Here is a 13,382-nt window from a genome sequence, read left to right on the forward strand (position 1 = left end):
CTCTGAATCGCTCCGCAAGTAGGCGGCCTGTCTCCCCAATATAGAGGAGGCCACACCGGCTGCAGCGGATGCAGTAGATGATGTGGGTGGAGGTGCAGGTGAATCTGTGGCGGATATGGAAGTTTCCCTTGGGGCCTTGGAGAGAAGTGAGGGGGGAGGTGTGGGCGCAAGTGTTGCACCTCCTGCGGTTGCAAGGGAAGGTGCCGGGAGTGGTGGTTGGGTCGGTGGGGGGTGTGGATCTGAAAAGGGAGTCGCGGAGGGAGTGGTCTCTACGGAAAGCTGATAGGGGAGGGGAGGGAAATATATCCTTGGTGCTGGGGTCTGTTTGGAGGTGGCGGAAGTGACGGCGGATGATGCGCTGTACATGGAGATTGGTGGGGTGGTAGGTGAGGACCAGTGGGGTTCTGTCTGGTGGCGGTTGGAGGGGCGGGGCTCAAGGGCGGAGGAGCGGGAAGTGGAGGAGATGCGGTGGAGGGCACCGTCGACCACGTCGGGGGGGAAATTGCGGTCCTTGAAGAAGGAGGCCATCTGTGTTGTACGTATTTTGAACTGGTCCTCCTGGGAGCAGATGCGGCGGAGACGAAGGAATTGGGAGAATGGGATGGCGTTTTTACAGGGGGCAGGATGGGAGGAGGTGTAGTCCAGGTAGCTGTGGGAGTCGGTTGGTTTGTAGTAGATGTCCGTGTTGATTCGGTCGCCTGAGATAGAAACAGAAAGGTCTAGGAAGGGGAGGGAGGAGTCCGAGACTGTCCAGGTGAATTTGAGGTCGGGGTGGAAGGTGTTAGTGTAGTGGATGAACTGTTCAACCTCCTCGTGGGAGCACGAGGTAGCGCCGATACAGTCATCAATGTAGCGAAGAAAAAGATGGGGGGTGGGGCCAGTGTAGTTGCGGAAGATGGATGTTCCACATACCCTACGAAGAGGCAGGCATAGCTGGGGCCCATGCGGGTGCCCATGGCTACTCCTTTTGTTTGGAGAAAGTGGGAGGATTGGAAAGAAAAGTTGTTCAGGGTGAGGACCAGTTCGGTCAGTCGAAGGAGGGTGTCGGTGGAAGGGTACTGGGTGGTACGGCGGGAAAGGAAGAAGCGGAGTGCTTTGAGTCCTTCGTGATGGGGGATGGAGGTGTACAGGGACTGGATGTCCATGGTGAAGATGAGGCGTTGGGGACCGGGGAAGCGGAAATCCTGGAGGAGGTGGAGGGCGTGGGTGGTGTCACGAACGTAGGTGGGGAGTTCTTGGACTAATGGGGACAGGACCGGACGACCCATCGTCTCAGCCCACAAACCTGACTGCCCCGGACGACCCATCATCTCAGTCCACAAACCTGACTGCCCCGGACGACCCATCGTCTCAGCCTGCTCCTGCCCAACCGAACTCATCTCGGCATACCTCGACACGGTCCTGTTCTCCTCTCACCTTAAACCTATGTCCTCTAGTTTTAGACTCCCCTAATTTGGGGAAATGCCCTTGGCTGTTCATCTTATCTATGTCCCTCATGATTTTACAAACCTCTATAAAGTTATGCAGCAGCCTCCTATGCTCTAGGGAAAAATCCCAGCTGATCTAATCTCTCCTTAGAACTCAAACCTTCCAGTCAAGTAACATCCTTGTAAATTTGATTTGCACCCTTTCCAGTTTAATAACATCCTCCCTATAATAGGGTGCCCAGAACTGTTTGCAGTACTCTAAATGTGGCCTCACCAATGTCAATTCCTGAAGAAGGGCTTATGCCTGAAACATCGATTCTCCTGCTCCTTGGATGCTGCCTGACCTGCCGCGCTTTTCCAGCAACACATTTTCAGCTCTGATCTCCAGCATCTGCAGCCCTCACTTTCTCCTCACCAATGTCAATGTCTTGTACAACACTAACATATCATCCCAATGCCTGTAATCAGTGCTCTGATTGATGAAAGCAAGCATGTCAAACATCTTCTACCCTATCTACCTGTGACACCATTCTCAAGGAACCATATACATGAACACCTAAATCTCCCTGTTCAACAACACTCACCAGGGCTCTACCATTAACCATGTAAGTCCTGCCATGGTTTGTCTTACCAAAATGCAACACCATTAAACTTCATGTGCCATTCTTCAACTCATGGTTCCATTGATCAAAATCCCACTGTACCCTAAATAACTTTCTTCATTGTCCACTAGACCACCAATTTTGGCATCATCTGCAAATTTACTGGCCATGCTTCCTTTATTTTCATCCAAACCATTATAGAAATGATGAGCAACAATGGACACAGTACCAACCCTTGCATCACACCGCTGATCACAGGCCTCCAGTCAAAGTAATGAACCTCTACCACCATCCTCTGTCCCGTACTGTCAAGCCAATTTTGTATCCAATTGACTACCTCTCTCTAGATCATACGTGATGTACCTTTACTAACCAGTGCACCAAGCACATAAGGGTTAGCATTTTCACACAGAGTGTGGTGCATACATGGAACAAGCTGCCAGAGGAAGTGGTAGAGGCGGATACAATTGCAACATTTTACAGACATTTGGACAGGTACATGAATAAGAAAGGTTTAAATGGATATTGGCCAAATGCAGGCAAATGGGGCTCGTTCAGTTTAGGAACCTGGTTGGCATGGATGAGTTGGGTTGAAGGGCCTGTTTCCATGCTGTATGTCTCTGTGACTCTATGAAGGCCAACATACCATTTGTCTTCTTAACTGCCTGCGACATCACCATGCTTGTTTGGTATGCAAGGACAGCCAGGTCTTGTTGCAACTCTCTTCTTTTCCAATTTATAGCCATTCAGATGCTTTCTTGTTTTTTTTTTGTTACCGAAGTAAAAAAACTCACATTTATCCATATTATATTTCATTTGCTTTGCATTTGCCCATTCACTCAACCACTGAAGCGATCCGCACCCTCTTCAATTATCACCCTTCCTCTCAGCACTGACAGATTTCCAATTTGACATCTTATCAGAAGACAAAATCCCATGAATATTGTAATGATTATGTGCTCAAATGTCTGGCTTGAACCCACAGTTCCTTTTGGCTTGGAGGTGCATGTGCTACCAATGAGCTAGAGCAAAATTATAATTGGTCCTGATCAATCTGGACTTCTGCCTGGAGTCCAGTCTGGCTGGATTACAGATGCTGAGCTTTCTGTTGATTCCCAAAATTTTAGAAGACCAAGTTTATTTCCTTGCATTATTTTACCTGCAAGGTATTGAAAAAAAATCTTTTATTCTTTCTAAAATCTTCACTTCCTGTTTTGCAACCAGTTAGCATTAGATGCATTTTCTTTTCTGCACTATTCCAATCCTCAGATCTTGCTTTGATATGCTGGTCAACTACAAACTGTAGTTCATCACCATTCTGCTCTTTGTTATCTTACTTGATAGTGAGGAATATTGCTTAAGACCTTCTCTGGACTTAGGTAACTTATCTCATCTGTTTTCCCCAGTTTGCTCGCAAGATCAGCATTTACCATCCATCACTAAGTGCTCCTGAGAAGGTAATGGTGAGCCATGTCTTGAACCATTGTTGGTTGAAGGTACACTGACAGTGCAGCTGCACGGGGATTTGCAGGAGTTTGAGCCAGTGACTTTGAAGGAATGTGTGACTTAGTGGGCAACAAGTTCCTCTGTCGAGATGGTAGAGATTGTCTGTTCAAAGGATACTGTGAAAGGAGTTTCTCTAAGTTTCTACAGTGCTTTGTCATAAAATACACACTGCAGACCAGATAGATGTGATGTAGAAAGTGAATGCTGAAGGTTGGCATTAAAATCAACTCATCTGCTTTGTCCTGAATAGTGAGTCAAGGTTTGATTTATTTATTGTAGTCACATGTAGCTAAGTACAGTGAGGAGCTTTGTTCAGGCAGAAAATAGTAAATAAGGACATATAGATCATAGAGTACTTGGACACCCTGTGGTGACCTTTTGACTTGTTAGTCCTTCCAAAATACATCAGTTCACACTTTTCAGGATTACATTTCATTTGCCACTGTTCAACTCATCTGACCAATCTGTTTGTATTGTTCTGTAGTCTAAGGCTTTCCTCCTCTCTATTTGCCATACCACCAAAATCACCATCATCTGTGAATGTACTGACTATACCTTTTACATTCATGACTAAATCATTAATTATACAACACCAGGTTATAGTCCAACAGGTTGATTTGTAAGTATAAGCTTTCAGAGCGCTGCTCCTTTTTTTAGGTACCTAGTGGGGCAAATCCATTAGACACAGAATTTATAGTAAAATCTCAAAGTGTCATGCAACTGATGCCATGTATTGAACAAACCTAGATTGATGTTTAGTCTTTAATCAGTTAGAATGGGGATTCAGGTTATGATTGATTCATATATAAATCCCAAAATTTATTTCAAGTCACAGCCTCGAGATAACTTAAGGTTTTATCAGTATGTAGATAAAATAGGTAACATCTCAGCTCAGACAATGCATTGAAGTTGTTAGGTTAGAATCTGTCTGCATCCCAACCTTGAGTCAGAAAGTAGGAATTAATAAAATGTCACATGCACTGACTGCCTACAAATTGTGTGTTTTTTGAACAAAATAGAATGTATCTGCAAATACAAATTCACCCCATACGTACACATATAGCTCTCTGGGGTGAATTTGCATTTGCAGATTTGCAGATACATTTGCAGAAGCTTGTACTTTCAAATAAACCTGTTGCACTATAACCTGGTGTTGTGTAATTTTTAACTTAGTCCACCTCAGTCCAACACTGGCACGTCCACACCATAGATCGTTAATGTACACAACAAATCACAAGAGTCCCAGCACTGAAGCTTGTGGAACACCACTGGACACAAGCTCCTAGTCACAAAAACACCCTTTGACCAACACTCTCTGCTGTCTGCCACTAATCCAATTTTTGGATCCAATTTGCCAAATTGACCTAGATTCCATGGTCTTTCAGCTTCTTAGTTGATCTGCTATGCAAGGCCTTGTCAACACCTTTCTGAAATTCACAGAGGTAACATCAATTGCACTACCCTCATCTACACACCTCATCAACCCCTCAAAAAATTCTTAGTTGCTTATAACAGTGTGTTCAGTTGAGTTTACCCTAAACTCTGAAATTTTCTCCCTGAACCTCTTGGCCTCATTATTTTTCTTCCTCTCTTTAAAGCACTTGTTGAAAAATCTCTTTGACCAAACATTTGGCCAACTTCCCAGTTATTGCCTTATGTAATTTAATATGGAATTTTGTTTTCCAATGCTTTTGTAAGAGGCCATGGAGCATTCATTTGTTAAAAGTGCTAAATGTAAGTCATTAGTATTAGTGGATGAAATTACAAAGCAGCTGAAGAAACAAGAGTTAACCTAAGACAAGAGAAGGATAACTTAATCTAATCCAAACAATACAAATGTCTGAAATCTTATTTGAATGTATTGTCCAGTGATAATAACCTCTCAGAGTGACACCAACAGTATAATCTTTAATTCATGCTCATTGTGGTCATCTCATCTGGATTCCAGGGATTAACAGAGGAGTAGATCATCTGCCAATATAGAGAAAATAAATTGGATTTTACTTCATGGTGCAAATGGGATGTTTTAGAGAAAATATATTCATTGTCCACCAGGCATTGTGGTGTAATGTGGTTGAAGCTGCTGTGGGAAAGTTAAGGATGAAAATTTTAAGTTTATTCATCAATCCAGACTCTATGCTTGCAAATCTTGAGGGGTGGTATTTAGCTTGTGTCCTTTAAGGGCAAGGGTGTAATTAATTTTGGATAAACAGAGTTTTTGCTAAATTCCCTAAGAGATTTATTTATGGCCATAGCATATTCATGGCCCATAACTTTTGTCTTCCTCACAAATAAGACCATTACTCTAAAGCAACCCAATTAAAGCTTTATCCATATGAATCTTTCTTGCATCTTCTCCAGTCTTTTTATATTCCTTCTATCATCTGGAAACCCAACTGTGTGGTCTAAGTACATCAAAGAAGGTTTGTACAAGTTTAACTGAAATTATCTATTTTTGTTAAGGTTTGAGAATGGAACCAAACATTTTGTTTGCTTTTTGAAACCTTACGAGCCTACATCACTAATTTTATCGATTTATGTATCTGTATCCTTCCAACTCATCTACACTTTAGGTCTGGTAGAAGGAGATGTCCGAAAAGATGTCCGGAAAGAAACAATGAAGACCTGTGAGGAGACATGACATGCTAGGGTCATTAAATAATGCAAATTGGGTTAAACTTTAGCTCCGTCTCCGTGGACTCCAGGATTGTTTTCCCAGCAGCACCACTGACTTTTTGTTTGGCGCTGTTAAGTGCAGGAACTGCCAGCCTTGATTTGACATGGAAGTGCCAGTGTTGGACTGGGTGGACAAAATCACACAGTTATAGTCCAACAGGTTTATTTGAAATCACAAGTTTTCAGAGCATAGCCCTTTGATTAGGTGAAGTGGCTAGCAGCTCCTGTCTGGAGGGACATGGGTCTCCAGGGAGCTAATTCCAGGCAAAGATCTGCTAGTGGCATAAAACTGTCTGATTGACAGAAGATTTAGGGAAGCTTTTCTCAGAAGCTGCAGAACTGGGCTCTTGCTGTGTTGCAGCTGGTAGGTGAGATTGATGCTGCCAGTAGAAGTTTCTGCCCAGTGTGCCATTCTCAATTAATAGTCTCAATCTGCGATATAAATTTCCTATATCATTTTGTAAACCAAACAATTATGCCCAAAGGTTGAAATTCCAAAAAGCTTCTTTAAACTGGAGTTTGGAAATGTCGAGGAGCTAATCCCATATTCCCAGAACTGCATCAGAAACTCAGAGGAGTCCAGCATAATTTCAAGACAACAACGTAAAGTGCTTTTTTAAACATTGTGATCCAAGGTTAAGAAAGCCATTACTCGAGAACCAACCACTTTCTCACTTTTGACACTTTAATATTAGGAGCACTGACAGGGTCAGTTGTACTCAGACAGGTGATTTATCAAATAGTTACATCCTATGACAGGTCTGGAGATTTTTGACCCTTAATTGTAGAACTCTGATTCTTTTCCACTTTCATAGTGTAATTATGTCCAATTCTGTGACAGCAATTGCAAACTACATGTTTCTGGATCCAGTCTGCCCAAGAAAGAACTCCTTTTCTCACAGAGACTGTTCTGTTCTGATTTTATATGCTGGTTCTAATCGCAAACCCATTGCTATTTCCACAATGGAGGCTGAAATATCGGCCGTCAAACACTGTATAATGGGATGCTAATAGAGGTGGTCACCACTTAGAAAGGATGCGCTTCAAGCCCTGTGTAAAGGGTTTGAATTATGCCAAGTATTCTCCTTGACTATTGAATGCTGATATCCTGGCAGGAAGTCCTGATTTTGAGACATATGCCCATCAGCTGGTTTGAGCAGCTTAGCCCCATCAGAGTGCTTAACTGAAGAATGTGTGTGTACTATCACCCACCAGTGAATTGGCACCTGCACTACCCTTTCCTCCTACACTGGCAGCAGAGCACTCATGCACGGAGTTTTCCTGCATCCAGAGACCTCCCCTATCCTATACGTTATACACACCATTTCTGTATCTGAGCTTGTAATAGCAGTTTATGAGATTGAGATATAATATGCTGCATCTTCACTTCCTTTTTCCTCTTCCTCAATTGGGAATGTGGGAGTGTTGCAGTTCTTACATTTTTGAAATCATAAATGAACAAAGCTTGAATGGAAGTGAACAGAGAGTCGAAGCTAAGAAGTGCATGATCACACCATTTTCTGGTTTTATGTCAGAAGAGATTAAGGGATGGTGGAGAAGACATAGAACAAAAGGAGGTTAGATATATGGAACACCTCATCAAACACTTAATGCTGATGGTCATAGCGGAAATGATAAAGTTAACCATGATGACAGCATTGTCTTTTCAAAACAAGGAACAAATGTCAAAAAATGCAAGCGTACCTATCTCCCTTAATTTCATTTGTGCTGCCTCCAGTTACATACAAAATTCTGCTGCAAGGAAAACTGATCAGTGCCATCCTCGGGAAAAGATATTATTCGATTGGAGGCAGTTCAGAGAACAAAAGAAATGAAAAATTTGTGGATGCTGAAAACCCAGGCTTCTGAAGAAGGGTCAATGGATCCAAAATGTTAATTTTGTTTAACGCTAACATTGATTTCTCTCCATAGATGCTGCTAGACCTACTGAGATTTTCCAGCAATTTCTGCTTTTGTTGCAATTCAGAGAAAGTTCATTTGGATTAACCCTGATATGGAAATATTATTTTATAAAAAGATTGAGCAGGTTGGGATTCACTGGAATTTAGAGCAATGGGAAGTGAAACATAGAGGATTCAAAAAGGGCTTGACAGGGTAAATGCTGAGAGGTTGTTTCCCCTCATGTGCAAATCCAGTGGAAGAAGGTGTAGTCTCAGAATGAACGGGTAGCAATTAATGACTGAGATGAGGAAGAATTTCTCCTCTTAGACAGTTGTGAGCTTTTGGAACTCTTTCCCACAGAGAGCTGTGAGGAAGAATCCTTGTGTATATTTAAGGCTGAAATATAGATTCTTGATCATAGAGAGTCAGAAAGTCATAGAGATGTACAGCATGGAAACAGACCCTTTGGTCCAACCCATCCATGCCGACCAGATATCCCAACCCAATCTAGTCCCACCTGCCAGCACCCGGCCTATATCCCTCCAAACCCTTCCTATTCATATGCTCATTCAAATGCCTCTTAAATGTTGCACTTGTACCAGCCTTCACCACATCCTCTGGCTGCTCATTCCATACACACTCTGTGCGAAAAAGTTACCCCTTAGGACTCTTTTATATCTTTCCCCTCTTACCCTAAACCTATGCCCTCTAGTTCTGGACTCCCCGACCCCAGGGAAAAGACTTTGTCTATTTATGCTAGCTATGCCCCTCATAATTTTGTAAACCTCTATAAGGTCACCCCTCAGCCTCCGATGCTCCAGGGAAAATGGCCCCAGCCTGTTCAGCCTCTCCCTGTAGCTCAGATCCTCCAACCCTGATAACATCCTTGTAAATCTTTTCTGAACCCTTTCAAGTTTCACAACATCTTTCTGATAGGAAGGAGACCAGAATTGCACGCAATATTCCAACAGTGGCCTAACCAATGTCCTGTACAGCCGCAACATGACCTCCCAACTCCTGTACTCAATACTCTGACCAATAAAGGAACGCATACCAAACTCCTTCTTCACTATCCTATCTACCTGCGACTCCACTTTCAAGGAGCTATGAACCTGCACTCCAAGGTCTCTTTGTTCAACAGCACTCCCTAGGACCTTACCATTAAGTGTATAAGTCCTGCTAAGATTTACTTTCCCAAAATGCAGCACCTCGCATTTATCTGAATTAAAGTCCATCTGCCACTTCTCAGCCCATTGGCCCATATGGGGGTCCAGATCCTGTTGTAATCTGAGGTAACCCTCTTCACTGTCCACTACACCTCCAATTTTGGTGCATCTGCAAACTTACTAACTGGACCTCTTATGCTTGCATCCACTAGAGAATCAAGGATTATGGGGAAAGGACAGGAAAGTGGACATGACAGAAGAGCTATAATCCTATTGAATTTTGGAGCAGGCTCCGGGGCCAAATGCCCTACTCATATTCTTATTTCTTGTCATCTTATAAATGTAGGCCAGACCAGGTCGGGACAGCTGATTTCCTTCCCTTAAACAAAAGCTTTAATGAGCCAGATGGGACTTTACAAAGGACAGTCGTTAAGTTGTCACCGTTAGGCTGGTTTTTAATTCTAGATTTTTATTCAGTTAAATTTGCACCATCTGCAAATTCATTAGCCTCGGCTTTATGACCACTCCAGTGCCATTATTCTTTCCAAGTCTTTGGGTTTTAATTGTTAGTAGTGACCCCTAGTGCAAGCTCTTTCTCTGACATTTTGAGCATTTATCTGCAGAACAATGTGCACTCATGCAGTTATAGAAACTGTCAGCTCCTTCATCTCTTCATCCAAGGCTACCTGTGCAGCATTCCTAAATCTTGGTGCACATACTCTCCCACAGTCAAGTATTGTTGATTCTGCCACAGCACAAAATTGATAATGCCCTGAGTACCTTCAGCAGCTACACTACATTTTCCCTTTAAGAAGTTCAGCCTGGCTTTGTTGAGAATTACAATATTGGACACTACAATGATGCATGGAACCAATGAACATTAGAGATGATGTTGGCTGCAAGTGGTAATCCTGACCAGCAGTAAGCAGGATTGATTGTTGCCTTTGTGGCTATAAAAAAGCATGAATTAATTGTGCGTTATGGTCACTATACTCATTTTTTGAGGTTATTCAGATTAACCTATAGGTCTTAGTAGTGGAGATAGCCATTCCTTTAGGATTTTTTTTTGCTGAAGTAACAGCAGTAAATACAATTTTGTCATGGTAATAGGAATCCTAACACCAAGTGTCTTGAAGTAGCTGTTCATTCTCAGAAAATGCTTTGCCCCAAGTTAAGGTGAGATAATGAATGATGTAATCGATAACACTTGGACAGTAATATGAGCTGTTCTGAAACAGCAGAGCTGTTAAAAGTTGTTTTTTTCTCATCTGGCATGTCAACTGCTCCAGTTTTAATTAAGATGCCCTGCCACATTATTCTCCAGAAGAACCGAAACCAATGAAATGCTTACTGCCATACAAGGTTATAACAATGACCTCGAGCTTTGTTCTTTGGGTTTATTATATAATCCCTACAGTGTGGAAGCAGGTAATTTGGCCCATTTAGTCTTCACCGACCCTCCGAAAATCTTCTACCCAAACCCTGCCTCTTACCCCATCCTTGTAGCTCTTAATTTCCTAATCCATCCAGTCCACTCATCCCTGGATGCTAAATGCAATTTAGCATGGCCAATCCACCTAACCTGCACATCTTTGGACTGTGGGAGTAAACTGGAGCACCCAGAGGAAACCCACACAGACCTAGGGAGAATGTGAAACTCACACAGACAGTCGCCTGAGGGTAGAATCGAACCTAGCTCTTTGGTGCTGTGAGGCACCACGCCACCCTGGAACTTAGAAGAAGATGGACCCCCAAGATAACATCTCCCTTCACCAGCATTTACCTCAGGACTGCACTGGCCTGCCAACTGAAAAATATGTCCTGAAGACCTGAAGTGACATTTAAACCACAGCTTTCTGACAACTTGGGTGAGTGCGCTCCTGCTGATCCATTACCAAACATACTACACTGAAGCAATGTCAGGTTAGATAGCACTGCAAAGAGCAAGCTGGTGCCAGATAGGCTTATACAATATTTGACAGAATTTTAGAATGACACATCATCACAACAGCCATTGGATTTTTACAGTGACAGCCATTTAGATTTGACAATATTAACAGAATTATATATAATTGAATTTTCATGAATTCAAATGTCAGTTTCAACAATATAAACACAATGTGCAGGTTTTGGATGCATGTGGATTGGGAAGCAACCTGAAGTTGATGTCAAGCTGGGCTCCCACAATGATTCCATTCTCTTTAGGCTTTCCCTGTGGCTGGACAGAGGAAGAGTAGAGAACAACGTTCAATATGTTGGGCAAGTAGTTAAAAAGGTCATTCGGAAGTCAATAGGAATTGGTTATCTCCGAGATTTCCCAATGTAGGAGCCTGCTTCCTGACCTGTTAGCAACTTGCAAGTGCCATCAAGATGATTGCAAATAGGGATTAGATCTCTAAATGTGCCTGAATATCAGTGCCTCAGGAAGCCCAGGTTTTCATCTCAGGTTACTGCTTACATTTGCACCATTCTCAAACAATACCTCTTTCCAAGTGGAGAAGATAAGTGACAATTGTCTATTGCCATGAAAGTCATGGGAGTACAACATTCCCCTTTAATGGGTTTCCACCTCTCACCAAATTATGCACTTTTATTCTTCAAGAAGGAAGTACAGAAGGGTTTGTGTATTCATAATGGCTTCTGTGCAAACGAGATGAAATATAACATTACAGGAAAGTGATTGTGTGACATATGTACAAGAGTGCAATAGGCTGGGGATGAAGGTGATTGTTTGCCATATGGGTTGTTAGGTGCCTGCTAGAAAAAAAGTGAATGAAACTGTAAAGTGTTGAGAGTATGGTGCTGGAAAAGCATAGCAGGTCAGGCAGCATCCGAGGAGCAGGAAAATCGACGTTTCAGGCAAAAGTCCTTCCTGATGAGGGTCAATTTTCCTGCTCCTTGGATGCTGTATGACCTGCTGTGCTTTCCCAGCACCACACTCACGACTCTAATCTCCATCACCTGCAGTCCTAACTTTCGCCCGGAACTGCAAAGTATGTTGACTTTAGAAGTGCTGTGCAGGAGAATGGTGGACAATTCAGAATGTGGGATTTGGAACATGGAAGTATTATCCATTCACTTGACATACATGCTTGAGGTCCAGGAGCCTCAAAGTACACACGTTGAATGGAGCATACTCGTGTAGTTGAAATCTTAAGCCACAGCTGCTTGCTTGAAGAGTTCATTCTTTTCCTTTCTTGAAAGAAGTTGTAAGAGATGTCCACAGCTCGCACTTTGTTATGATAGAATCTTCTTTGGGTAAATTTATTGCCATTAACCCTTCTTGTAATACTGGTCTATAGTGTTCATTAGTATTAAGGGGTGAAGGATTAACCACAGAAATGTCTTCAACAGAAAAGGCCCATACTCAAGTCACAAAAGGTAATTTATTATTTAATAGTAAGATTTAAAAAACTATATTACCTTAAGACTGATTAACCACATTAACATTAGATAAGAAACATTGTTACCTTCCAAATGAAGTAAGTTTATGTTACATTGCAGTCGTCTATATAACTGACTAACAACAAATTTTCTAGTTTCTTCAAGTAAAAAATGTTAGTGTGCAAAACTTTCTTTTGGAAATGGCCGTTCACAGTTGCACAATTTCACACATAGAAGATTTAAGGTTGTTCCTAATTGTAAATTAAACATAGACATGAAATCTACAGTGGATGATTCTGATACATTTCAAAACTAATTTCATGGGTTCTTAATTTCACTACAGTGGAGTACCTATTGTGGAATTCTGTCATTCACTGCAATCACTCATCCATTATTGCATCCTCATTGATGCACTTTTGTTGTACTTTGTGAACCTGATGAATTTCCTTGGGTTGTTTTTTTGCATTTGTTCAGGAACCACAATGGACAATTAGAAGTAAAAATAGAAAAAGTTGGAAGTGCAAAGCAAATCAGGCACCGTCTGTGATGAGAGAAACAGTTCCTCAGTCTTAGTCTTATTCGATGACAAATGTTACCTCCATTTCTCTCTTCCTGTTTTTGTTTCAGATTTCTAGCAACTGCAACAGCTTGATTTTAGTTAGCAGGTCTCATTGTGTCAGGTCAAATATGGGCAAGGAAACATCTGTCTGATTACCAGA

At 42.2% G+C, this 13,382-nt stretch overlaps 1 protein-coding gene across 11 annotated transcripts in view; it reads left to right on the plus strand.

Moving 5' to 3' along the window:
• The window catches only part of tenm4 (teneurin transmembrane protein 4), a 2,250,110-nt gene that overhangs the window by 1,305,284 nt on the left and 931,444 nt on the right, over positions 1-13,382 (plus strand). The window lies entirely within an intron of this gene.

This window comes from Chiloscyllium plagiosum, unplaced genomic scaffold, assembly GCF_037043375.1.
Source record: "Chiloscyllium plagiosum isolate Xiang-an unplaced genomic scaffold, Cpla_swu_hap1 HiC_scaffold_6, whole genome shotgun sequence".
Lineage (NCBI taxonomy): Eukaryota > Metazoa > Chordata > Chondrichthyes > Orectolobiformes > Hemiscylliidae > Chiloscyllium > Chiloscyllium plagiosum.